This window comes from Schistocerca cancellata, chromosome 4, assembly GCF_023864275.1.
Source record: "Schistocerca cancellata isolate TAMUIC-IGC-003103 chromosome 4, iqSchCanc2.1, whole genome shotgun sequence".
Lineage (NCBI taxonomy): Eukaryota > Metazoa > Arthropoda > Insecta > Orthoptera > Acrididae > Schistocerca > Schistocerca cancellata.
This window is the reverse complement of record NC_064629.1, coordinates 345,548,928-345,574,891: the sequence shown is the minus strand read 5'-3', so window position 1 is coordinate 345,574,891 and position 25,964 is coordinate 345,548,928. Positions and strand designations below refer to the sequence as shown.

Sequence of the window (25,964 nt, the reverse complement as noted above, 5' to 3'; positions counted from 1 at the left end):
CGTACAGGTTTCCTGTTGAAACAGATGGCAATAAAGGAACTGCTCCGCTGTGAAAATATGTGGTTTCATTTCTTTTCTTGCAGTAAGTTTTAATTGCAATAGTGGGGCACTTAAACCATTAGGAAAATTGTTTCTCCCTATATATTCTTTCTCCTTAATACAGTTTTGAACAAAACTTGTATTCACGACTATGTGCTGTTTTATTTTCTTCCTCACAGTCAGTTTTCATAGCAAACAGGAAAGTTGTATTTATAGCTTATCAGATTACGATTAGAATACTACTTCAGAACCCAAACTGTCCAAACCTTTGTAATCCTACCCATTTACAGATTAAAACTATGAGGGTTGGAACATAAATAGTGGCAACTATTTATTCACGACCGATACAAGAGTGTTACTTGTTTGTACCTGTTGCTGTCCTTCAAAGTAGTCACAAGCGTTGTGTACAACCCATTGCCAGCAATGTGGAAGGCATAATACACCATTAGCAGAGCCTGTTCCGTTGATGGTGCGAATGGAGCAGTCTACTGCCTGTCGAATCTCTGGAACAGTTCTGAAGCGAATGCCTCGAAGTGGTTCCTTCATCTTCGGAATCAAATCAAAGTCACTAGGACTTAAATCCAGGGAGTATGGTGGATGCTACAGTACTTCCCAGTCCTATCAACTGAACAGAGCAGCCACAGCTTGCACTGTATGCACCTGCGCATTGTCGTGCAAAATGATGGGTGGGTTGCGCAGAAAGTGTTGCTGCTTGTTTCGCAAAGCTGGTCACAGGTGATGCTCCAAAAACAAACAGTAATACTGTGCATTGACTGTCTGCTGTGGAGGAATGTAATGTTTTGGAATAACACCATCACAGTCGTACATGACAATCACCATAACTTTCACCATACTGGGGCTCCGACACACTTTCAACTTTCATGGAGACCCATAATGCTTTGTGAAAGGAGCGGCTACACTTTCTGCGCAACCCACCTATCATTTTGCACAACAATGTGTGGGCTCATACAGCACAAGCTATGGCTGCTCCGTTTGGTCGATGGGACTGGGAAGTACTGTAACATCCACCATACTCCCCGGACTTAAGTCCTTGTGACTCTCATTTGATTCTGAAGATGAAGGAAACACTTTGTGGCATTTACTTCAGAACTGTTCCAGAGTTTCGACAGGCAGTAGTGCACTCCATTTGCACCATCAACAGAACAGGCTCTGCTAACAGTATACTATGCCTTCCACATCACTGGCAACGGTTTCTACACAATGCTGGTGGCTACTTTGAAGGACAGTAACAGGTGCAAACATGTAACTCTTTTGTATCGGTTGTGAATAAATAGTTGCCACTATTTAAGTTTCAACCCTCGTATATGAAATAGTGTCAGTGATGGTACAGTCAATTGAGGTAACTTTGCACCACTTTTTTCCATTTTTTGAAAGTACTGGAAACAAAATAAATTACACATTGCAATAGACATTGTAACATCTCACATCTATAGTTTCCGAGTGGTTGGAAAACTGAAAACGTATACTAGATATGTCCTATTAGAGTAAAATTTCAATTTTAATACTGGTACAAAGTTACACAGTTACTTGCAGTAACTTCAGACTATTCTTACAAAACAAAGAAGTTTTGCTATACCTAATGCTCTGGGTAAATTTAGATGATGCCAGAAAAAAAAACAGAAAACAAACAGTGTTTATACAGTACTGCAGGTTTCCTTTGAAATGTCAAGATATTTGTATCGACCTTGCATTGTTCACTCTACATCACTGTCACTGGAAGTTCTCTTCACATCCAACAGAAGCCTAAGAGATTATAGGAAGTTGTAAAGACAACTGAAATACTAACTACAAATCACAGAGGTAATAAAACTTACTTTCAGTACAAGTCAATGCAAGTAGTTGGAGCAGCAGCCATTTGAAACAAAAGTAGTAAGTGGTACAAAGATAACCTAACTAGTAAAAAGTTAAAAGTTACCTTATGTGACTGTACTATCCTCACAGACCCAGCAGCAGGTATACTACATATACGATGATCCCAGCCCATTTATCCATTTATTTTAATTTAATTCAATATCCAATCAAGAATTTATTGGCAGTAACAATAAACAAGGCTATAGATCAGAGAGAGTGGGAACAGGGTATGGATGAAAGCAAGAGAGGAAATGGATATATGGATACAGAGAGGGGAAGGAGGACATGGACAGAGAAAGGTGGGAGGAGAAGGTGGAGAGAGATAGGGAATTAACAGATGGACAGAGAGAGGGGAGAGAAGTTGATGGGCAGAGAGAGGGTGAGGAAGAGCAGATGACCAGAGAGGGGGGGAGAGGAAGAGGAGATTCACAGAAAGAGGGGGGAGGAAGAGATTACGATGTGTATCCAAGTCCTTTACATATTTACAACTGCGAAGTATTGCCAAGTTCAGTAGTGAAGTATAATTGTCATTTGTGAGGTACATTTCTTACACTCTTGTACTGTCCATACAGTGTAAAAACATCAAAAGTTTATTTGGTTGAAGGCTCTGCTTACATATATATATAGCAATGCTGCTTGTTTACAAGAGGTACAATATGTTTGAAAACAAACAAATAACAGTAGCAGCTCTGATAGACTTAAGTTCTGCATTTGACACCATCAACCTTAGAATACTCATGAAAAACTCTGCAACATATTTGAGGACCATCACCTAACAAAAGTTATTGAATCTCTATTACAAAACAAACAGTTTTGTGTAACACTGAAGAGTAGGAAAAGTCAATGGCCTCAACTAAAAAATGGTCTCACCCAGCACAGTGTTCTGGCCATCTTTTCATTTTGTCTATACACAAATGATCAGTCAACAATAGGCCATACTACCCCCTTCTTGTATGCCACTGATCTGGCTATTACTGCACAAGGAAAGAGCTTTTAGGAAGTAGAAAAGAATCTGGAAAACTCGTTACACATCATGACTGAATATTAGAAGAGAACTGCCCCAAGCCAAACCCCAAGTTAGCGCTTTACACCTCAACTCAAAACATGCAAACACAACACTGAGTGTCACATGGAGTGACAGCAACTTGGATCACACAGACTAACCAACATAGCAGAGTGTCGTGTTGGACACATCACTGACATACAAATATCATTGCAAAAACACCTGCCAAAACGTTGCTGCCAGGAACAACATTTTGAGGAAACTAGCAAACAGTAAATAGGAAGCCAGACCAACTGTACTAAGGATAACTACCCAAGCACTTTGCTTTTCCATGGTGGAATATGCATTCCCCATATGATCCAGAAACACACATGCTCAAAAAGTCAATACAAGCCTAAATAAGACACCTAGGATAAAAACAGGATACATGAAAGTCATGCCACTTGGGAAGCTATATAAAGCGGACAGATTCTCAGATCCCGAATCATGAAGAATTGCATATGAGCATACAGAAATAGTGAGCACCACTCCCAACATTGTTCTTCATGTGGAAATAACAGACTGAAATCCCACAAGAGTTCCTTAGTATTGAGCTAAATGAGCCCTCAAAAGACTAACCTCCCTCACAAGAGATGCCCAGTTGCAATACATCATGCTATAAGATTTGGAGAAAACTGAATTGCAGCAAAGATCCAGTCAAAACCAAAATAATTAAATGTGGCCTTAAAGATGAAGCAGACAACAAATGTGACTGTGGTGAAGTTCAGGACATGAAACACTTTGACTATGTCCCAGCTGCCCCACAAGATGTACCCTTGACAGCTTATGGCTTGGCAATAAAGCTCAATACTGGGCTAAAAAATCTTCAAAAGAATTCTTCCAGATGCGAAAAGGTTAAGTACTACAGTAAAACATTTTCTGGAGAGCAGTCCCTCTAGAGCAGCAGTATAGGTCACTTACACAAGCAGGTAAAGCAGCTGACTCTCTCTCTGTCTAAGGACTGTAATTTGAACCACATTAAAACACACAATCAACTTGTAACAGGCAGTACCATATATACCAGCTCAGTAGCTTATCTGTAAGAGGATGGGTGAAGACTCCCCAAACTCAGACCACATGCATACGGCTCATGCTCTGCCCCCAAACACTTGTTGAATCATTACAAGGGTCTCCATAGCACTTTTGTCAATATTCACACAGAATTTGATACACATTTGCTGTTCTGTTTGCAGATCCATCGTAAAATCACCACACACCAAACACTGAGTATTACAGAAATCACTGTGGACACACAACATGTCCTCCCAGCTGAATGTTGCTCCGCACACTGACTCATCAGATATGCAGCTCTTGCCACCTAGCGGTGCTAAGATCTACTACTCCTACTTTCCAGATGGGAGCACCAGTCCCAAAAATTTTGGATTCCATCTCGTATACCAACTCCACAAGGCGTAATTATCACCATTTCGTTATAACAACTTAACAGGTTAAAACTTCCTACTGTAATACGTCTTGCTGTTACTTTTGTTTTCTGTTAACCAACTGTCCAATGACTTTTTCGCCACCTGGTATATTTATTCCCTCACGAAGTTTGTTGTAAATAATCTGCTGCAATTCTAAAAGAAGAATTATGTACATAATTGCAAAACCAGGAGGAAAAATTATATTTATTACTCCACATAAGGTTGTTTTTATCACAAAAAGAGGTGCACAGTGGCACAAATAAAATTTTTGATACCTTACGCAGTTATATACAATGCCTGGCAGACAGCAACGCTGAATCTGAAAACAAACTGTAAAAGTTTCTCCTTGACAATTCCTTCTTTCCTGCAGAAGAATATCTATTATTGTAATGTGTAGAAGGCAGTGGGTAGGAATCACTAATTCACATAGGAATATTTAATGATGATGATGATGATGATGATGATTATAGTAGTTGTTGTTGTTATTTTATTCATGGCTGTGATTCTCAGCAACTGTAGTGTATATTTTTCAGAATAAAATGCAGTCATCAGTTGCAGATGTACACAGACCAGGTCTAAAGATTTATAACATACCTAATTATATAGGCTTCTGAAGTTGACAAATTTGTGTGTCAAGACCGGCAAGGCATAATAAAAATATATTTGCAACTGATGACTGAATTTTATTCTGAAAAACAACAATAATAACAATAATTATAATAAAAAAGTCTTATAAATGTTCAGCTTGTAGTCATATTTACTAATTATACTTTAAATTAATCTACGATGTAAATGGAAAATGACTCATTCTACATTGTTACAATTTGTTGTGCGAATGATCCATGGAACATGAAAATAATTAAAGACAAATATTTAACACACAAACTCATTTGTAAACAGACATTTTAAGCTGTTTTTACATGGGGGCTTGATTCCTTCTAAAATCAGAGGTTTGCTGGTATATACTAAATAACAAATAATGGCAGGTGATCAGATTTAAACGAGCAACCCACTGCATGCGAGCCAGTAAGGCTGATCACTACACTAAACTGTGTGCACAATAGGTCATGGCAGTATTAATGTATTATATGCATCCATAAAATAGCCAAACCATTGAAAACACATAGACTCATTCAACGTCCGAGCAACTTCCCAAAATTCACTTATTCAACGATAAAATATGGAGGAGTGGGGGTGGGGGATGTGGGAGGGGGCGGGGGGGGGGGGGGGGGGAGAGAGAGAGAGAGAGAGAGAGAGAGAGAGAGAGAGAGAGAGAGAGAGGGGGGGGGGTCCAAATACTGATTAGTCAGCATATGTGTTCACACTAGTCAATAGTGGACACATGCCTGTGCTATTCCACATTATTGTAATTGATTAAGTGAAATGTGGACAGTTGCAAGAAATGGAATGGTGCACAGTGTGCTTTCAGGGTTGTCTATTGTACAGAATTGCTTTGTGTAATGCATTAACCCTACATATACATCTACATCCATACTCCGCAAGCCATCTGACGGTGTGTGGCGGAGGGTACCTTGAGTACCTCTATCGGTTCTCCCTTCTATTCCAGTCTCATATTGTTCACGGAAAGAAAGTTTGTCGCTATGCCTCTGTGTGGACTCTAATCTCTCTGACTTTATCCTCATGGTCTCTTTGCAAGATATACGTAGGAGGGAGCAATATACTGCTTGACTCCTCGGTGAAGGTATATTCTCGAAAATTCAACAAAAGCCCATACCGAGCTACAGAGCATCTCTCCTGCAGTGTCTTCCACTGGAGTTTATCTATCATCTCCGTAACGCTTTTGTTACGAAGCGCGCTGCTCTCCGTTGGATCTTCTCTATCTCTTGTATCAACCCTATCTGGTACGGATCCCACACTGGTGAGCAATATTCAAGCAGTGGGCGAACAAGTGTACTGTAACCTACTTCCTTTGTTTTCGGATTGCATTTCCTTAGGATTCTTCCAATGAATCTTAGTCTGGCGTCTGCTTTACCGACAATCTACTTTATATGATCATTCCATTTTAAATCACTCCTAATGCCTACTCCCAGATAATTTATGGAATTAACTGCTTCCAGTTGCTGACCTGCTATATTGTAGCTAAATGATAAGGGATCTTTCTTTCTATGTATTCGCAGTACATTTCACTTCTCTACATTGAGATTCAATTGCCATTCCCCGCACCATGCGTCAATTCGCTGCAGATCCTCCTACATTTCAGTACAATTTTCCATTGTTACAACCTCTCGATATACCACAGCATCATCCACAAAAAACCTCAGTGAACTTCTGATGTTATCCACAAGGTCATTTATGTATATTGTGAATAGGAACGGTCCTACGACACTCCCCTGCAGCACACCTGAAATCACTCTTACTTCGGAAGATTTCTCTCCATTGAGAATGACATGCTGCGTTCTGTTATCTAGTAACTCCTCAATCCAATCACACAATTGGTCTGATAGTCCATGTGCACTTACTCTGTTCATTAAACGACTGTGGGGAACTGTATCAAAGAAGTCAAGAAACACGGCATCTACCTGGGAACCCGTGTCTATGGCCCTCTGAGTCTCGTGGACAAATAGCGCAAGCTGGGTTTCACACGATCATCTTTTTCGAAACCCATTCTGATTCCTACAGAATAGATTTCTACTCTCCAGAAAAGTCATTATACTCAGACATAATACATGTTCCAAAATTCTAAAACTGATCGATGTTAGAGATATAGGTCTATAGTTCTGCACATCTGTTCGACGTCCCTTCTTGAAAATGGGAATGACCTGTGCCCTTTTCCAATCCTTTGGAACACTATGCTCTTCTAGAGACCTACGGTACACTGCTGCAAGAAGGGGGCAAGTTCCTTCGCGTACTCTGTGTAAAATTACACTGGTATCCCATCAGGTCCAGTGGCCTTTCCTCTTTTGAGTGATTTTAATGTTTTCTCTATCCCTCTGTCGTCTATTTCGATATCTACCATTTTGTCATCTGTGCGACAATCTAGAGAAGGAACTACAGTGCAGTCTTCCTCTGTAAAACAGCTTTCGAAAAAGACATTTAGTATTTAGGCCTTTAGTCTGTCTTCCTCTGTTTCAGTACCAATTTGGTAACAGAGTGTCTGGAAATTTTGTTTTGACCCACCTATCGCTTTGACGTAAGACCAAAATTTCTTAGGATTTTCTGCCAAGTCAGTACATACAACTTTACTTTCGAATTCATTGAACGCCTCTCGCATAGCCCTCCTCACACTACATTTCACTTCACGTAATTTTTGTTTGTCTGCAAGGCTTTGGCTATATTTATGTTTGCTGTGAAGTTCCCTTTGTTTCTGCAGCAGTTTTCTAACTCTGTTGTTGTACCACGGTGGCTCTTTTCCATCTCTTACAATCTTGCTTGGCACATACTCATCTAATGCATATTGTACGATGGTTTTGAACTTTGTCCACTGATTGTCAACACTATCTGTACTTGAGACAAAACTTTTGTGTTGAGCCATCAAATACTCTGAAATCTGCTTATTGTCACTTTTGCTAAACAGAAAAATCTTCCTACCTTTTTTAATATGTCTATTTATGGCTGAAATCATCAATGCAGCAACCGCTTTATGATCACTGTTCCCTGTTCTGCGTTAACTGTTTCAAATAGTTCGGGTCTGTTTGTCATGAGAAAGTCTAATATGTTATCGCCACGAGTTGGTTCTCTGTTTAACTGCTCAAGGTAGTTTTCAGATAGTGCAGTGTTTAACTTGAAAACAACCTTAAGATAAAAATTATCCAATTGCACATACAAATAAAAAAATAGTTGGGAAAATATCTGATGTTCCTTATAGAAGCATTTCCAGTGTAAATGTTGCCTGATAAGCTTCTTCACTGTCTGGGAGTGCCAGAACATGAACTGGAAGCACTATCCCCTGCTCTCTCCCCTCCCCCCCCCCCCTCTCCCATCCTGCGCTCACTCCCTCTTGCATGCATAACATAACCTTTCATATAATTCTGAGTAACAACACAGTTCCTCTTAAAGTGCCTGTTTGAAGTCTGATGACTGTTGCTAACAGTATTAATTATGTAACTGATCATTGGATACAGTGATACAGTCTACAGATCATTCACCATCAGTTATGCATTCCTCAATGCTATAGGTAGTATTAGATATTAGGATAATTTTCAATTATTTCTTAAATGTGAATATAATTATTTTACATTTTTCATTTTTGTATGCAGTGTGTGTATAGTAATATTCCCAGTACAGTATTCAATGTTTGTTTAACACTTCTCATTACCATTGTTTCCAGCATAGCAACTACTTTACAATTGTAGCGATAATTCAGAGGCTCCATTAATGAGTAGAAATTATGGATTTCAAGTACCAGTCATGTTTTTTTATCCATTGATGTGTTAGATAGTTGGCCTGAAAGGCACTTTTCAAGATATCCAAAAGTGACATTTATCAAAACATTAAGCATATGAAAATGTATTCGCTTCAGTCATGGAGAGTAGAATCTGTGTGTTTGTCCTAGTTTTCCAAGTCTGTTGTGCAGCCAAGGCATTATGGAAAATTCACTGAGGCCTACAAGTATAAAAACTCTGTATGCTTTCCACCACAAGCAGACTACACTGAGATATCATGCCTAGCCTGTGGTCTGAGTTTGGGGAGTCTTCACCCATCCTCTTACAGATAAGCTACTGAGCTGGTATATATGGTACTGCCTGTTACAAGTTGATTGTGTGTTTTAATGTGGTTCAAATTACAGTCCTTAGACAGAGAGAGAGTCAGCTGCTTTACCTGCTTGTGTAAGTGACCTATACTGCTGCTCTAGAGGGACTGCTCTCCAGAAAATGTTTTACTGTAGTACTTAACCTTTTCGCATCTGGAAGAATTCTTTTGAAGATTTTTTAGCCCAGTATTGAGCTTTATTGCCAAGCCATAAGCTGTCAAGGGTACATCTTGTGGGGCAGCTGGGACATAGTCAAAGTGTTTCATGTCCTGAACTTCACCACAGTCACATTTGTTGTCTGCTTCATCTTTAAGGCCACATTTAATTATTTTGGTTTTGACTGGATCTTTGCTGCAATTCAGTTTTCTCCAAATCTTATAGCATGATGTATTGCAACTGGGCATCTCTTGTGAGGGAGGTTAGTCTTTTGAGGGCTCATTTAGCTCAATACTAAGGAACTCTTGTGGGATTTCAGTCTGTTATTTCCACATGAAGAACAATGTTGGGAGTGGTGCTCACTATTTCTGTATGCTCATATGCAATTCTTCATGATTCGGGATCTGAGAATCTGTCCGCTTTATATAGCTTCCCAAGTGGCATGACTTTCATGTATCCTGTTTTTATCCTAGGTGTCTTATTTAGGCTTGTATTGACTTTTTGAGCATGTGTGTTTCTGGATCATATGGGGAATGCATATTCCACCATGGAAAAGCAAAGTGCTTGGGTAGTTATCCTTAGTACAGTTGGTCTGGCTTCCTATTTACTGTTTGCTAGTTTCCTCAAAATGTTGTTCCTGGCAGCAACGTTTTGGCAGGTGTTTTTGCAATGATATTTGTATGTCAGTGATGTGTCCAACACGACACTCTGCTATGTTGGTTAGTCTGTGTGATCCAAGTTGCTGTCACTCCATGTGACACTCAGTGTTGTGTTTGCATGTTTTGAGTTGAGGTGGAAAGCGCTAACTTGGGGTTTGGCTTGGGGCAGTTCTCTTCTAATATTCAGTCATGATGTGTAACGAGTTTTCCAGATTCTTTTCTACTTCCTAAAAGCTCTTTCCTTGTGCAGTAATAGCCAGATCAGTGGCATACAAGAAGAGGGTGGTATGGCCTATTGTTGACTGATCATTTGTGTATAGACAAAATGAAAAGATGGCCAGAACACTGTGCTGGGTGAGACCATTTTTTAGTTGAGGCCATTGACTTTTCCTACCCTTCAGTGTTACACAAAACTGTTTGTTTTGTAATAGAGATTCAATAACTTTTGTTAGGTGATGGTCCTCAAATATGTTGCAGAGTTTTTCATGAGTATTCTAAGGTTGATGGTGTCAAATGCAGAACTTAAGTCTATCAGAGCTGCTACTGTTATTTGTTTGTTTTCAAACATATTGTACCTCTTGTAAACAAGCAGCATTGCTATATTTATATGTAAGCAGAGCCTTCAACCAAATAAACTTTTGATGTTTTTACACTGTATGGACAGTACAAGAGTGTAAGAAATGTACCTCACAAATGACAATTATACTTCACTACTGAACTTGGCAATACTTCGCAGTTGTAAATATGTAAAGGACTTGGATACACATCGTAATCTCTTCCATTTCAATCACAAACGGGAAATACAACCAGTCAGCAGGAACATGTACCACAAGATAAACTATCAGTGACAGAACATAGTCCTTTGAATTTTTCATTTTAACACAATGCAGTCATGGTGATATTCTCAGCTGGGACTAGACATCACGAGCAGCCACAGACTGTGGAAAATCAGAGCTCCAGACTAGTGAAGCTGTTTCATTATGCACACCAAACAAAAATTGCTCTGGGTGGTTGTTTGCCATTGAAGACATCATTATCCTATTGTCATCAATGAGACAGTTCCAGTCATCAATCAATATGGCCAGTTAAACTGATGCTTTTGTTGATTGCAAAACATTCTCAGGTTCGCAAAAGAAATCTACATGTCAGCAATGATCATAAGCATTTTAGGTGGTCAAGGAGAACTTTGGATCACTAATTGCCATGAGCACACAAATCTGCCCTAAAGTCATGTATGTGGGGACAGCCAGACCAGTCCATGAAGGGTAGCTTAGTGTCATCGAGAAATAATCGTGCTCCACTGCAGGGGAGGAAGTTACTATCAAACTGCCAACACACCTGTTCTGACTGATGAAGAACACTGGCGAGTAACAATCTTTCTGTGTCAATATTTGGAAGCTTTCAGATCCAGTGCAGAGAAAAGTCAAACCAAGTGGCCCATGATAAAACACCCTATCAGTATACTAGGGACCATCCACCAATTAGTCAGCACTCATATAGAGTGTCACTGGCTGAACGACAAATAATCTGGAAGAAAGTGGAGAAGATGCTGCAAGATAACATCACTGAACCTTCAGAGAAGCCTTGGTCTTCTCCTGTGGTTCTTGTGAAGTAAAGGATGGCAAATGGTATTCCTACATCCACTAATGACAACTTAACAAAATCATGAAGAAAGATGCCTATCCACTGCCACACAATGACAATACCCTAGACTGCTTGAGAGGAGCAATGCATTTCTCAATTATGGCCATGTAGACAGGCTACTGGGAAATCTACACTGAAGATGGTGACCAGAAAAACATTGCCTTCAAAACCCCTGATGGCCTCTATGAGCATAAGGATATGCAGTTTGGACTGTGTAACACTCCTGCTACCTTCAGATGTATGATGGACAACCTGCTTTGACACCTTCAACAGATGAAGTGGCTTTCCTATCTGGATTACACTCATTTTTTCGAAGACATCTGAATAATGTCTAAGCTACATGACAACTGTGTTGAAGTGTGTTCAGAATGCATGTCTCTGTCTGAATCTGAAGAACTGTACCTCTTTGTCACCCAAGAAATAAAAATCTAGGGGCATCTAGTAAATGACAATAGAGTCCATCCTGATTTAGAGAAAATAAGAACAGTCAGAGTTTCCAATGTGAGAGGTTTTCTTGGAATGTGTTTGTACTACTGGTGATTCATAAAAGACTTCTGTACCAAGAAACATCCCTTGGAAGAACTACTGCATGGTGGTGCCAAATTTTCCAGGAACAAGGCACAAGGAAGTTCTTTTCTTGTATTTAAGTAGGTGCTAACATCTTCTCCAGTTCTAACATTGTGTGACGAGAATGACCAGACAGAACTTCACACCAACACTAGCAATTTTGGGATAAGGACAGTTCTAGTACAAAATCAGGAAGGTGCTGAAAAGATGATAGTGTAAGCTTCCATAGTGTGTGTGTATTGTGTATTGAACCAGGCACCTAGAAACAATGGAGAGGCTTCGTCCCACCGTAGCCCTCAGTGGTCAACGACCCCACAACAGGCCACAGCAGTCCACCCACCCCACTGCCGCCCCACACTGAACCCGGGGCTATTGTGCGATTCCTCATTGGACCCCCACCCCCCGTCCCCAGAAACGTCTCATACCAGACAAGTGTAACCCCAAATGTTTGCGTGGTAGAAGAATTATGGTGTATGCATACATGGAAACAGTGTTTGCACAGCAATCACCGACACAGTTTAACTGAAGTGGAATAAGGGGAACCAGCCTGCATTCATCGAGGAAGATGGAAAACTGCCTTAAAAACCATCCACAGGCTGGCCAGCACACCAGATCTCGCCACGAATCCACCGGGCGGATTCATGCAGGGGACCGGCATGCTTTTCTGCTTGGGAAGCAGCACATTAGACTGTATGGCTAGCCGGCTGGGCAAGCCTCCATAGTACTCTCCAAGATGTACTACTAATGCAACCAAGAAAGCATGTCTTCCAGTTGTTTTGGTCACCAAGCAGTTCTGGCAGCATTTACTTGGAAAATCATTCACTGTTGTGACAGACCACCATTCTCCATGCTGGATGACTAACCTGAAGGATCCATCAGGTTGACTGGCGAGATGGGCAACAAGGCTTGAGGAGTACGTGGTCACAGCAGTATACAGATGTGGATGCAGACACAAGGATGCCAACAGCCTTTCAAGGAATCCTTTAATTGAATACAACAGTGTGGATTATATCTCAGTCATTCTCATATAAAATTACATTGCTGCTGATAGATGGGAAGATCCATCACTGCTGAAAACCATGGAAGCTTTGGAGGTGGAGCCAACCAAAGGAGAATTTGAGTTAAGAAACGGAGCATTGCATAAGAAGAACTATGATAAAATGGGGCAGACATGATATCTTGTCATCCCAGCTCATCTATAGTTTGCCGTCCTGAAGTATTTTCACAACACTCCAACATCTGGGCACTTGGGATTCATGAAGATGGTAGACAGAAGTGGACACAGGTATCACGGTCCAGGTCTCTACCAATCCATTAGACACTATGTGAGCCACTGTAAGGAATGCCAATAATGGAAGCATGTGCCACAATTACTTCCAGGAAATCTGGTACCAATCCTGCCAGCAGCAGCACCATTCCACCAAATTGGAAGTTATGTCTTGGGGAGACAACAAATGGGAATCAATGTATAATATTCTGCTCTGATTACCTCACTCGCTATGCTGTCACAAAAACTGTGCTGACTGCCAAAGATCCAAAAATTATGAAGTTCATAGTAGAAGACATCATTCTGAAGCACGGAGCACCCAATGTAATGATTTCTGATTACAGAGCAGTACCAGAAGTAATTTCACATTGCAAACTCACCCTCAGGATGAACATTGTCTACCACCCGTGGAATGGCCTTAAAGAACAGTTTAATAAAACATTGGAAGATCAGATATACTCTTTATGTACACTGATGTTGAACATGGAGATTGGGATACAATACTGTCCATCGTAATATGCGTATACAACACAGTGAAGCAAGAAACCACAGGCTTCACACCATTCTTTCTGCTCTACAGTTGCGAGGCCAAAACAACAATTGATGCACCTCCTGTTTTCAACCAGACAACACTCCAGATGACCACGAAACATCTCATTGACAGAAATGAAGAAACACGGCATCTGGCTCGCATACGGATGCTGGGCACCCAGAAGAAAGACTGGGAACATTATAATGCCAAGCACCAGCTAGTGAGATAGAGCCCGGAAGACTTGGTATGGATTTTTATGTCAGTGCAGAGAGCCCGGAAGACTTGGTATGGATTTTTATGTCAGTGCAGAAAGTGAGATTATCAGAAAAATTACAGATGTACTACTCTGGGCTGTATCATATCCTTCACCACTTGTCAGATGTCACACACGAAATTGAGAGTTATGACCCTTCATCAAGAAGGCAAAAGTCCAGAGACGTCATCCATGTCCTCCATATGAATTCCTAAACAGTCCAGAAAAGCATATCGCAGAGGAGGGGGGGGGGGGGGGGGGGGGGGGGGAGGATTACTTTCGATGCTCATCATAGTGAAGAGAATGTAACATCACAATCAGAACACAAAGATCCACCAGCACTGCCATACAAAGAACTCTTGACTGGATCTTGACCCAGGATGCTGTAGTAAGCTCCAATGAGAGCTTCTGAGACAGCGGGTCACTTTTTGTCCAGGGAAGGGAGCAATGCAACGTGCTGTGTTGTGTGCAGTGTGGTGTAGTGATTAGCCTCACCATCTGCCATGTTGAGGGTCACCCGTTCAAATCTGACCATCAGCAGTTATTTGTTATTTAGTATTTATCAGTTCTGGAAGGTTCTTGAAATATCTTATATTTCCAACATTTGTATATTCTGGCATGTTCAATGTATGTTAAAATACCAGCAGTCTGGAATATTTGTTGTTTGTATAAATAGCTGCACTCTTCATCCAGTATGTCAGTTCCATTCTCACAGTACAATGGTATCAGTAATAAATGTGTTTTCAGTTCCACATGTTGTACTTCACTGATGATACTCCTCTAGACTTTGAGTTGATTGTGCTTTAAAAATGACAATCCTAAATACAATTTTTCCTCTGGAGAATGACCTAAATGTGAAAATTGGCCAATTACACATAAAAATAAATAAACTCACACACCCAAAGTGGAAAAGTCTTCATTAAAATATGTCATCAAGGTTTTAGAAATGTGTAGAAATAAATTGGTATGACAACAGTACAATACCAGTCGAATTCACACATGAAAAGCAGGAAGCTTCCAGGAGCCAAAAATTCAACAAAGAAGGTGACTGACCATCCGCTGTAAGGTTTTTCCCTCATAGTCAGGCAGGGTGACTATATTAAATATTGGGGCATATGGCCCTGGTTTTGAAGAGGACAATCAAAGTAGCCTCTCTGTAAGTTGGGAAATGTTCAGTCAGCCAGGTTTCATTAAAAATATTAATGGGCAATGAGAATCTAGATGTTGAGCACCCCAATCACCAAAAATAGCAACAACAAAAATATTTAGAAGATATTGATTTCTGAGATGCCTCATGATACAAAAGTTGGCTAGTTGTATCTCACACTGACAACAGCAAACCTATTTTCCCACAAAGAGAAGGAACTACTACACTATGCCTCAGTGCTGGAGAAATCACATTCAGAAGTAATTTACTCAACATCAATACACTTGATAAGAGTGGTTGTGAGCTGGCTCACTTTGAGAAGCACTACCAGACAGATGTTCCACTACTGCCTCAGGAAAATACTTAGGGCCTGCGAGACAATGTGTCTTCACATGCTGCTATGAGCAGTTCAGCAGTTCTGTCAATTATACTCTTGAAAGATGCCAAAATTCCATAGGAAGTTTCCTAATTTAGTGAGCACACTGAGGAGATCATTGACAGTGAAAGTAAGTAAATCTACAGTTATTGGTACATAAATTTGAGTTTATACTACTGCTTTTTTTAGTCATTTCGATATGAAATCACTGAGGCAGTATGAACTTTTGAAGTACATTTATTAAATTTTAGGCCCATTTTTGCTTGTTATTTAGGATTATAATCTCTTTTAGGCATTATGAGTTCACAGAAGTTTTGAGATGTGGGATTGTATCTACCAAAAATGCGAAATTGCTTTCAAACATATCACATTAAATGATGGGTGACTGAAAACTATATGCCCAGTGGTTCCAAAGTGAAACCACAATCTCAAAACAACTGAGTTAAAGCAACTAAATGGCTGACATTTCAACTGACTTGCTGTGGTCCTATTCAGTGTGGTTAGTTGCTGGATACTGGACAATATCTTCCCGTATACTCTGTCTATTTTGCTTATATGGTGGCTACTGGCATCACACATTTGGGGTGTCACTGGACAAGTTGAAGAGAGGTAACTATGGAGGGGGATGGTTGTATGGTAGACTATTGCCTGTGCTACTTTGATGGCAACTATAGTTGGTGAACAGTAGAAAATCGCATATCAGCATGCTATTTCCTGTGCCGCTCCGGTAAGTGATACACTACTCTTGTTGGTGACTGGTAGGCAATAGCAAATTGGCAGCTTGTACCCAGGGGTAGTGTTTTCCTGTAGCGGAGCATTAAGGCCACACGGCAGTTCTCTCATGACTACTGTTTATGCAGCTAGACCCAAGTGGTGCTGTTGGCTGGCAAACACACATGGTCTGCAGGGGTGGAATCTCTGGCAGCTAGGCCATTTGCAGCCATCTTCCCTGTTCATGCTGTTAGGGCATTTGATTACTTCAATAGTCTCTCTTATTTTTGCTGTTGCATCTACAGCTGGTGAGCAGGCATGGGAGGTTCCATAAAACTGATAGAATGTACACATTGCTGGTGGTGTTCTGTTACAGCTGACTTGTTGTTCTGTCCCAGTCATATGTAATGTTCATGCTGAGACATGAGTGCTAATAGGTCTCAGATCTTCTGGCCACTGAGGAAGATAGATTTGATTCCTCTGCAACACAGAACCTTCCCTATGCAGTTGCTGAAACCTCTCACATGGCTGGCAAACAACAGGAAGAGTTTCTTCTGTACCTTTGCCTGTTTTGTCCTCACTATACCTCATGGCTCATTGTATGTCTCTGTTGTTGTATCCATTCACATGGAATATTGTCTTGAGCTTGAGCTCATTCAGTTCATGTTGTGTGTGGGTAGCATCACTAATACGGTGAGCCTGGGCTCTCAGTGTATGTAGCATAGTGTTGGTTTTTGCTGGATGGTGGTACGAATCTGCATGCAAGTACCTGTTGGCGTGAGTCAGTTTCCTGTACACTTTATGTCCTAGTTTGCTGCTAGATGTTCTATCCATCTTCACATGCAGTAAAAGAATCACTCCGTTGTTTTCCATTTCTGACATGAACTCAATGTTCTTATGTAAGCCATTGAGATGCTCATGAAATTGGTGTGGTTTTGCTTCCTCATGCAACCATAGGACAAATGTGTCATTCAATTACCTCAGCCAGCAGTGAGGGTGTAGTGGTGTAAAATTTAGCACAGTCTGTTTGAAATCTTCCATGAATATGTCTGCTTCTACAGGACAAAGGGGAGAGCCCATAAAATTTACCCTGCCAACTAAGATATGTTAAAGACAAGCACAACTGCACTGGTCCACAGGTGTCTGGTGGTATTTACTCTTGCAGGATGTTGAAGGTTTCAGCTACGGACATGCTGGTAAAGAATGATTTTATGTCAAAGCTAACCACAAGATCTGTAGCTATTACTTGCTGTTTCCATATGAGCTGGATCAAATGCATAGAAACCTTAACATAAGACTATGTGTGGCCAACCAGGCTGTATAATTTGTTGGCCAGATGCTTTGCAAGACAATATGTGGATAAGTTGATCCCATTGACATTTGCTGCTCCAGTGTGAACTCTATAACTTATCTCTGTTGGCAGTTCTTTACCACTTCATTCAGTGTGTAGGCTTGCTTGTATGTTATTTTGTCAAAATTGTTTCAATCATTGCCAGCAACCTGGATGACAGGCATAGATGAGCCTACTAGTACTAGCTATGGACCTTATGGTTAATTTTAACATAAAAACTGTTTACCTATGTGTATATAGCTGAAACCATCACCATCCTATAGGAGTAAATACTACCAGACATCTGCAACTGGTGCAATTGTGCTTGTCTTCAACATATTTTAGTTGGCAGGGCAAATTTTATGAACGGTCAGAATAGCAATAGGCCCTCCCCTTCACCTGTAGAAGCTGACTTATTTGTGGAGCTTTTAAACATACAATACTAAATTCTGTGCCACTGGGCTCACACTGTTCATCATATGGCCGCATCGGAAAGAACTATACAGATTTCATGAGAGCCTCAACAGCTTACATAAGAACATACTGTTCTTTAGAAATGGAAAACAACAGAGCAATTCCTTTCTGAACGTGAAGGTGTATAAAACATCTAGCAGCAAACTAGGACATAAATTCTACAGGAAACTGATGCACAGCAACAAATACCAGCATGCAGATTCACAACACCATCCAGCACAAAATGACACTGTGCAATGTATACTGACAGTCTGTGTTCACTAGATTGGTGCACTAACCACATACAAAATGGACTGAATGAGCTCAAGACAACATTCTGTGCAAGTGGATACAGCAACAGAAACATACAAAGAACTAAGAGGTACTGTGAGGACAAAACTGAAGAAGATACAGAAGAAACTCATCCTGTTGCTTGCCTACCTTATGTGAGAGGCATCAGCGACCACGACTGCAAGGTTGTGTGTTGTGGAGGAATCAAACCTGTACTTCATGAGTGGCCACAAGATTCAAGATCTGTTGGGGTCCACTAAGGATCCAGTGGATGCTCTCCACACTGCTGGCATCTACCAACTTGGGTGTGTATGTGGTAAAGTCCACTTTGGTTATTTTGGTGAAGCCGGTAGACCCATAAGCACTCATGTGCCTCAGCATGAACATTATTTATGATTGGCACAGCACAACTCAGATATAGCAGAACACCACCAGCAATATGGCCACTCTATCAATTATCTGGACCCTCTCATACCTGATCAGCAGCTGTGGATGCAGCAACAAAAAATAACAGAAGCTACTGAAATAATCAAATGCCCTAACAGCATGAACAGGGAGAATGGTTCATTTACCCATGGCCTGGGTGCCAGTGATCCCACCCTGATGGATCAAGTGTGTTCGTTAGCCAGCAGCACCACTTCACCTGGGTTTCACAACAGAAACATCAGTCATGAGAGAAATGTCATGCAGTGTGACCTTAATGCTTCACTTCAGGAAACACTACCCCTGGGTACAGGCTGTCAAACTGCTAATGCCTACCAATCAATGACAAGAGTTGGCTACCAATTACTTACTAGAGTGGCACAAGAAATAGCCTGCCAATATGCTATTTCCTAACACTCACCTACTATAGTCGCCTTCCAATTAGACACCAGTTTAGCACAGGCAATAACCTACCATACAGCCATCTCTCCTGCCTCTCTCCATAGTTATCTCTCTTCAATTTGTTCACCGACATCCCACATATGTGACACCAGTAGCCACCACGTAACTGAAATAGACAGTATATATGGAAAGACATTCTTCAGTATCCAGCAACTAACCGACCTGAAGAGGACCATAACAAGTCGGTAAAAATGTCACCAATTTAGCTGCTTTAGTGTTTCATAATGATGTGACCTAATACCCAAAATTATTTTATTCAAAATGGCATTGGTCATGGAAGCCTAAGAACTTATATAATTGATTGTTTCTTTTTTGCCAATTTCTTCTTGCTTTCATTGCTTACAATGATAGTAAGAATTAATTTTGTGAAAAATTTTAAAATATTGTTTTTAATATTGTTGGGACTCATAGGGTTACCTGTTGATTTATGCAATTTGACAATTATTGCCTGCTTTGCTTTTATTTCACTTAGTAATATATTACAATTTGAACCCAAAGAATTGAACTGAGCAAGGTGGCACAGAGGGGGCAAAGGTTGACATCCCCTTCAGCCATACAGATTTAATTTTTCCAAAATAGCTTATGGCAAATAACAGGAAAGTTCCATTCAAGAGAAAATGGTTCTTATTCTTCACCAGTCATCCTCAATTTCAGCTTGTGCTCCTTCTCTAAACCCCTCATCGTTGACAGGACACTAAACCTTAATAATCCTCCCTCTTTTCCCAAAGGACTGAAATGTTTTCTACAGGTTCTGAGCACTACAATTTAGAGTTGCTTTTATACCTAGTGCTTGTTTCATCTCTAATTGTAAAGAAAGGCCTCTATGAACTCCAACATTGTTCTGATGACTGCAACATTTTGCCTCAACAGCTTGGTGAATCACGGTAACAAAACCGTATAGCATCTAGCCAGGTGTAACAAAAGCAAAAAAGTGAACAAACTGAATTGGTCACTGCAGCATATAGTATTGCTAGTTTCCCATTAAGCACCACTGTGATGTCAATACAGTGAAACAACAGATTTAAAGCATGGCATATGAAAAGCTAGTTTGGGCTATATATTTCAATACAGAAAACAGGGAATAGACAGACTGATGCAATGAGCTAGTAAGACAAACAAAAGAACAGAAATATCAATACATATTTAAAAATTTAAGCCTCTACAAACCTCATAAAATAGATGCACTGCAATGGAGAAGTATATACAGCAATACATGCACATGCACATGCTAATGCATATGCTTTCACCACATGAGAGCTGAAAAACTATACAGCATCCAACAGCTGTGTTCTATTTTTTGCATTTTGGTCCATGTTGAAGGCTCAATAGATTTCACATCCTCTCAATGATAAAAGGAAATGTGACTGAATTTTCTCCCTAATGCCTGAAAGTGTAGAGAGAATCAAATGTAAATAACTTCTGCAGTTATCACAGTTACCAGTAACTATGATGCAGCTTTCCCCCAGACCATCTGCACATTATGTAATTTTTATATTTAAAAATATCAGGGATATCCATAAGTAATCTGTAAACCACAATTACTTGTTAAAAATTTACCTTTACTATGCAATCAACAATCAGATGCTGACAAACAATGACATTGTTCATGAGGTTCATTATTAGCTGTTTGTTTAAAAAACTGAAGCTCTTAAAATCACCACGGAAGCTAATGACTATGCTTTGCAAGTGTATGTGACCTATGTCAAACACTGAAAAGTAACAGTGAAAAACAAACGTGGAAAATAAAACAAGTTCTACATTTCACACAGGCATCAAACAACATAAACTCTGCTAGACAGGCTTTCTCAACTAAATTCTTCCTGATCTGATACATATATCTAATATTCTACCTCCAGGAAAAACTTACAAAAAACACAGTAAGGCAGAATATACAGAAAGTCTGTTATTCTAGTGTTAGACTGGTGGTTACATAGAAAAGATTGTTGTATTCTCCCAATAAGAGGGTAAGATTAAAGTGTGGTACAGTATCCTCTAAATTAAGAAAGAAGACTAAAGTTTAACATATCACCAATATGAAAATCATTAAGAGAGAGAATACTTTCTCTGATGGTAGTGGATTAGGTAATGAATGAGCTGTGACCTTTTCAAAGAAAGGATCCTGGCATTTGCCAAAAGCGATTTATGGAAGCAATGGGTAACATTAAGCAGGGTAGCACAATCAGAATGGAATCACATTAATTCCTTGAGTATAGGAGAGGATTGAAACTGATTCCTTCCTGAGACATAGTGTTGGGTTGGAGCAGTATTGTGCCAAATGTAAGCACATCAATCCTTCATGTCATTAACAATAATGTGGTAGACTTTGTTCTGACCACCATGTCAAGGTAAGCGGACTGCCATATGCACCATAGATTCAACTGGTGAGCAAAAAGGCTCTATCTACAGTAACATAATTGTAAGAAAACTGAATTCATATTTGCACCGGCAACAAACATTTTCCCAATGTCTAAATAAAGTGCTGTCAACACATGGGTAATGTCTGCCTCATTCCTTTAGTGACTTCCACAAGTACAACAGGCATTTAAGCCTCATCTACTTCTCCCTGTAATCCCCTCAAAGATGATTAGACTTTAACATTCCATCAACAGTTATGTAATTAGAGTGTTAGTTATTCAGTTAGTTTGTTAGTTAAATATTCCATATGCCATTTGGATGATTCTTTCATTGAAATGATGTGTAACAAGTCAGTTTACGTGTTTGTATACATGATTGGTGTTAATATTAATGAACACTTTTTTTTAATCCTGCTCATGCAACTACACTTAGAAACAACTTTTTCTATTTTTTTTATTATGGTGGGGAAGGAAATCAGCCTTGTCCTTTCCAAAGGAACCATCCTGGCATTTGCCTGGACTGTGTGATGAAGCAAGCTGGGTTATTTTTACTTGCCCTCTTGTTTTGCCATCTGCCTCCTTACACTAGTTTTTTTTTTCGATTTTAACTGATTAACATATGTGAGTATAATCAGTATTTTCATAAAAGAGAAAGGTTGGCCCTCAGTTTTAAAGAGTATAACACAAGATCTAATTTTGTGCTTAGTTTTATGTAAGTAATTGATTTCCTAGTTTATTTTGACTATTCCTAGTTAGTAACTTTCATTATAGGGTGAAAGTCAGTAATTGTTTTGTAATTTAAATTCTATTGCTGACGTAAAAACAAATATAAATTCTGTACTAGTTATAAACATTTGGAAGACGAAATGCTACTATTCTTAAAGTATCTATTTGGCTCTATTTGAAAACATGTTAGCAAAGCTGGCTCTTAATTAATTCCAAAGTAATTAAGTTTTGTCCAAAGTATTGTTTGCGTACTTACATTTGTTAATTTCATGATTTAACCAAATAATTCGGATTTGTAGTATAAGAAACTGTTAAAAAGAACCAATTTTTCGATGTATTCAGTAAATTTAATTGTAATTTCTGCAAATTTAACTTTGAACAATGTGTAGTTTCAGTATCTATTATTGTGAGGATATGTAAGGGGCCAATTTTTGATCACTAGACAGTCAGTCCATGGCCAAGTTTCAGACAAGGAACCTGTGTTGGTTAGAATGACAACAATGCACCAACTTAAAAGTGAAATAAGTGTTGTACCAATAGGCTGTGTGTTAAACCAATGACACTGCCTGCTCCATACGTACCCGATTATCCCCAAAAAACTGTGGACTATGTGGTTATGGTTTTTACTGCTCATAGATGTTCAACTGTAAACTATTGTAGCAGTATGTGGATGTTCACCTGCAACCTATTAATGAGACTTATGGAAAGGTAAAACTGTTGTGACTCGCCGATCATTCAAAGTGCCGCCGCGCAATTACGCGCGTCCTCTACGTGCGGCGCTGTCTGCCAGCCATGCAGCAGCTGCGCCACCAAAGGGGCCAACCGAGCAGCGGCTGCTAGACTGGGACTCAGTGCTCACTCAAATGCTAACGTGTACACATGTCTTACTTGTCAACTTACTCTGTGACTTATATGTGTTGTTGTGTCGTTCCGAAATATATGTGTTAAACTTGAAGTTCTAACAATTGGCGACGAGGTAGTGGATTCGTCCTTTTCACCGTTGACTCACAGGGTTCCATGGCTACTGTCGAGCAACTATTGCAAAATCTCCTTGAACAGCAAACGCTTCTAACAGCGGCGATTCGCGATTTCGTCGCGGCGTCAAATGCGGGGCGTTTCTCGTCGTTGGCTATACCTCCTTTTCCTCCTTACGACGAGACGGCAGAAGACTGGGATTATGAAAAACGCCTTCGACAGCACTTCTTGGCATTTCATGTCACGGACGAACAACCATGTAAGTCTCTGTTCACCTCAAATGTATCGGTTGTTGTCGCAATTGGCTCCTTTGAAGGATCCTGCGTCTTTGTCCTTTGCTGAAATGTGCTCAATTCTGTCTGTCTATTTTCAAAAGCAAACGCATGTGGTGGCCTCTCATGTTGCCTTTTATCGTTATCAAAAACAACCAAATCAATCCTATCGCGCTTGGGCTGCTGAATTTCACGGCCTCAGTCGAAAGTGTCAATTTATTACTGACGTTCACAAAGAATCCTATGCCCATTCCATGGTACGGGATGCTATCATCCGGTTGGCGCCCGACAAAGAAGTTCGCCAACATGCCCTTCAGTTGGCGAATCCGACTCTAGATGAAGTTCTCTCCATTGCGCAGTCTTTTGAAATTTCTCGCGCCGCTGGGGCGCGAATAGAGGCGTGGGGTGATGTCGGGGAAATACAACCTCTGTGCGCTGTTGACGACGCGTGCAGCGCGTCCCCGCCGGCCGACGTGGCCGCAGGGCGCTCCCACGCGCAGCCTCGGCCTAGCCGTAAACAACCCGCTAAGAAACTGCAGCAAAATCCCCGGCAACTTCCTTCATGTCCGCGGTGTTTTACGAAACATTCACGCGAGGATTGTCCCCAACATTGGGCTGTGTGTCACAATTGCAAAAAGAAAGGTCATGTGTCTTCCGTTTGCAAATCCGACCGCATACATGATGTTCATGAACATGACGCTGATTCTGATTCTGTGTTGTCTGTCAATTGCACTTCTTCCCTTTCAGGGAAGTTATTCCTCACTGTCCAAATCCTTGGTCGAGATGTTCACATGCAAGTGGATACCGGTTCTGCTGCCACTATAATTAATTCTCAGACGTATCTCCAACTGGGTTCTCCACTCCTGTCACCTGTCACTCGGCAATTACGGACGTACAATAAACAGAAGATTTCTCTCTTGGGACAGTTTAATGCTGAGGTATCTTACAAATCCATCGTTCGCACTGTTCCCATATTTGTGGTCGACCAGAGCAATGCAGAAAATCTTTTTGGTTTCGATGCCTTTCGCGTTTTTGGGTTCTCCATAGATGACTCTGTCAATATTGTCTCTGATACTATTCCTTATGCTCAACTGGATTCCTTGTCGACGACATTTTCTTCCCTTTTTTCTCCTGGGTTAGGCCGTGCAAACGACTTTGAAGCTCATATCACACTCAAACCCATTGCTCGGCCTAAGTTTTTTCGGGCTCGGCCCATTCCTGTGGCCCTTCGTGATCGGGTAAAATGGCAGTTGGATCGTCTCACTACTTCAGGGGTCTTGCTTCCTGTCGCTTCCAGTGAGTGGTCCTCTCCTGTCGTTGTCGTTGCTAAGCCAAATGGTGATATTCGTCTCTGTGGCGATTTCAAAGCCACTGTAAATGCTCAATGCCTCATCGACACTTACCCTATGCCCTATCCTGAAGAACTGTTCACTAAACTTGCTGGAGGCCAGTATTTTTCTAAAATTGACCTGTCAGAAGCTTATCATCAACTTCCTCTCGACGCTGCTTCCCGGCAGTTTCTGGTCCTTAACACGCCTTTCGGCCTCTATCAATACCAGCACTTGCCATTCGGGGTTGCCAGCACCCCTGCTCTCTTTCAGCTATTCTTGGAACAATTATTGCTCTCTGTCCCTGGGTGTATCAATTACATGGACGACATTGTTGTCACTGGCTCCACCACTGAACCTCCGCACACTTTTTCATGTCTTACAGACTGCCGGTTTTAAGTGTAATCTTCAGAAATCACAATTTTTTCAGGCATCTATCATGTACTTGGGGTTTCAACTCTCTCGGGATGGTATTCGTCCCCTTCAGCAAACTGTCGCTGCGATCGATGCCCTTCCTCGCCCTACATCTGTTAAGGAACTGCAGGCCTTCTTGGGGAAAATACCATACTATCACAAGTTTTTACTGTCTGCGGCTTCGGTGGCTCAGCCGTTGCATCGCCTGTTGCATAAAAACGTGCCTTTTCACTGGTCCGCATCATGTGAAGCGCCTTTCCAGAAATTGAAGACTATGCTGAAACAGGCCCCGTGCCTGGCTACTTATCGACCTGGCCAACATCTTGTTCTTGCCACAGACGCCTCTCAATACGGGGTCGGTGCAGTCCGTTTTTCCGACGGTTGGGAACAACCCATTGCTTATGCCTCCAAAACGCTCACGGATGCCCAACAAAAGTATTCTCAAATTGAGAAAGAAGCTTTGACCATCATTTATGCTCTTCATAAGTTTGGTGTTTTTCTCTATGGCTCAAAATTTCATCTTGTTACGGATCACA

General features: G+C 40.7%; 1 protein-coding gene across 4 annotated transcripts in view; it reads right to left on the bottom strand.

Moving 5' to 3' along the window:
- Window positions 1-25,964, bottom strand: part of LOC126184603 (glycoprotein endo-alpha-1,2-mannosidase) — a 105,021-nt gene that overhangs the window by 47,590 nt on the left and 31,467 nt on the right. For 2 of the 4 annotated variants that reach the window (XM_049927051.1, XM_049927048.1), the window contains exon 2: window positions 20,527-20,743. The exons of the other annotated variants lie outside the window; for them this stretch is intronic. The gene's annotated coding sequence lies outside the window, so the exon portion shown is untranslated. The remainder of the gene's footprint in view (window positions 1-20,526; window positions 20,744-25,964) is intronic. 4 annotated transcript variants of the gene reach the window in all.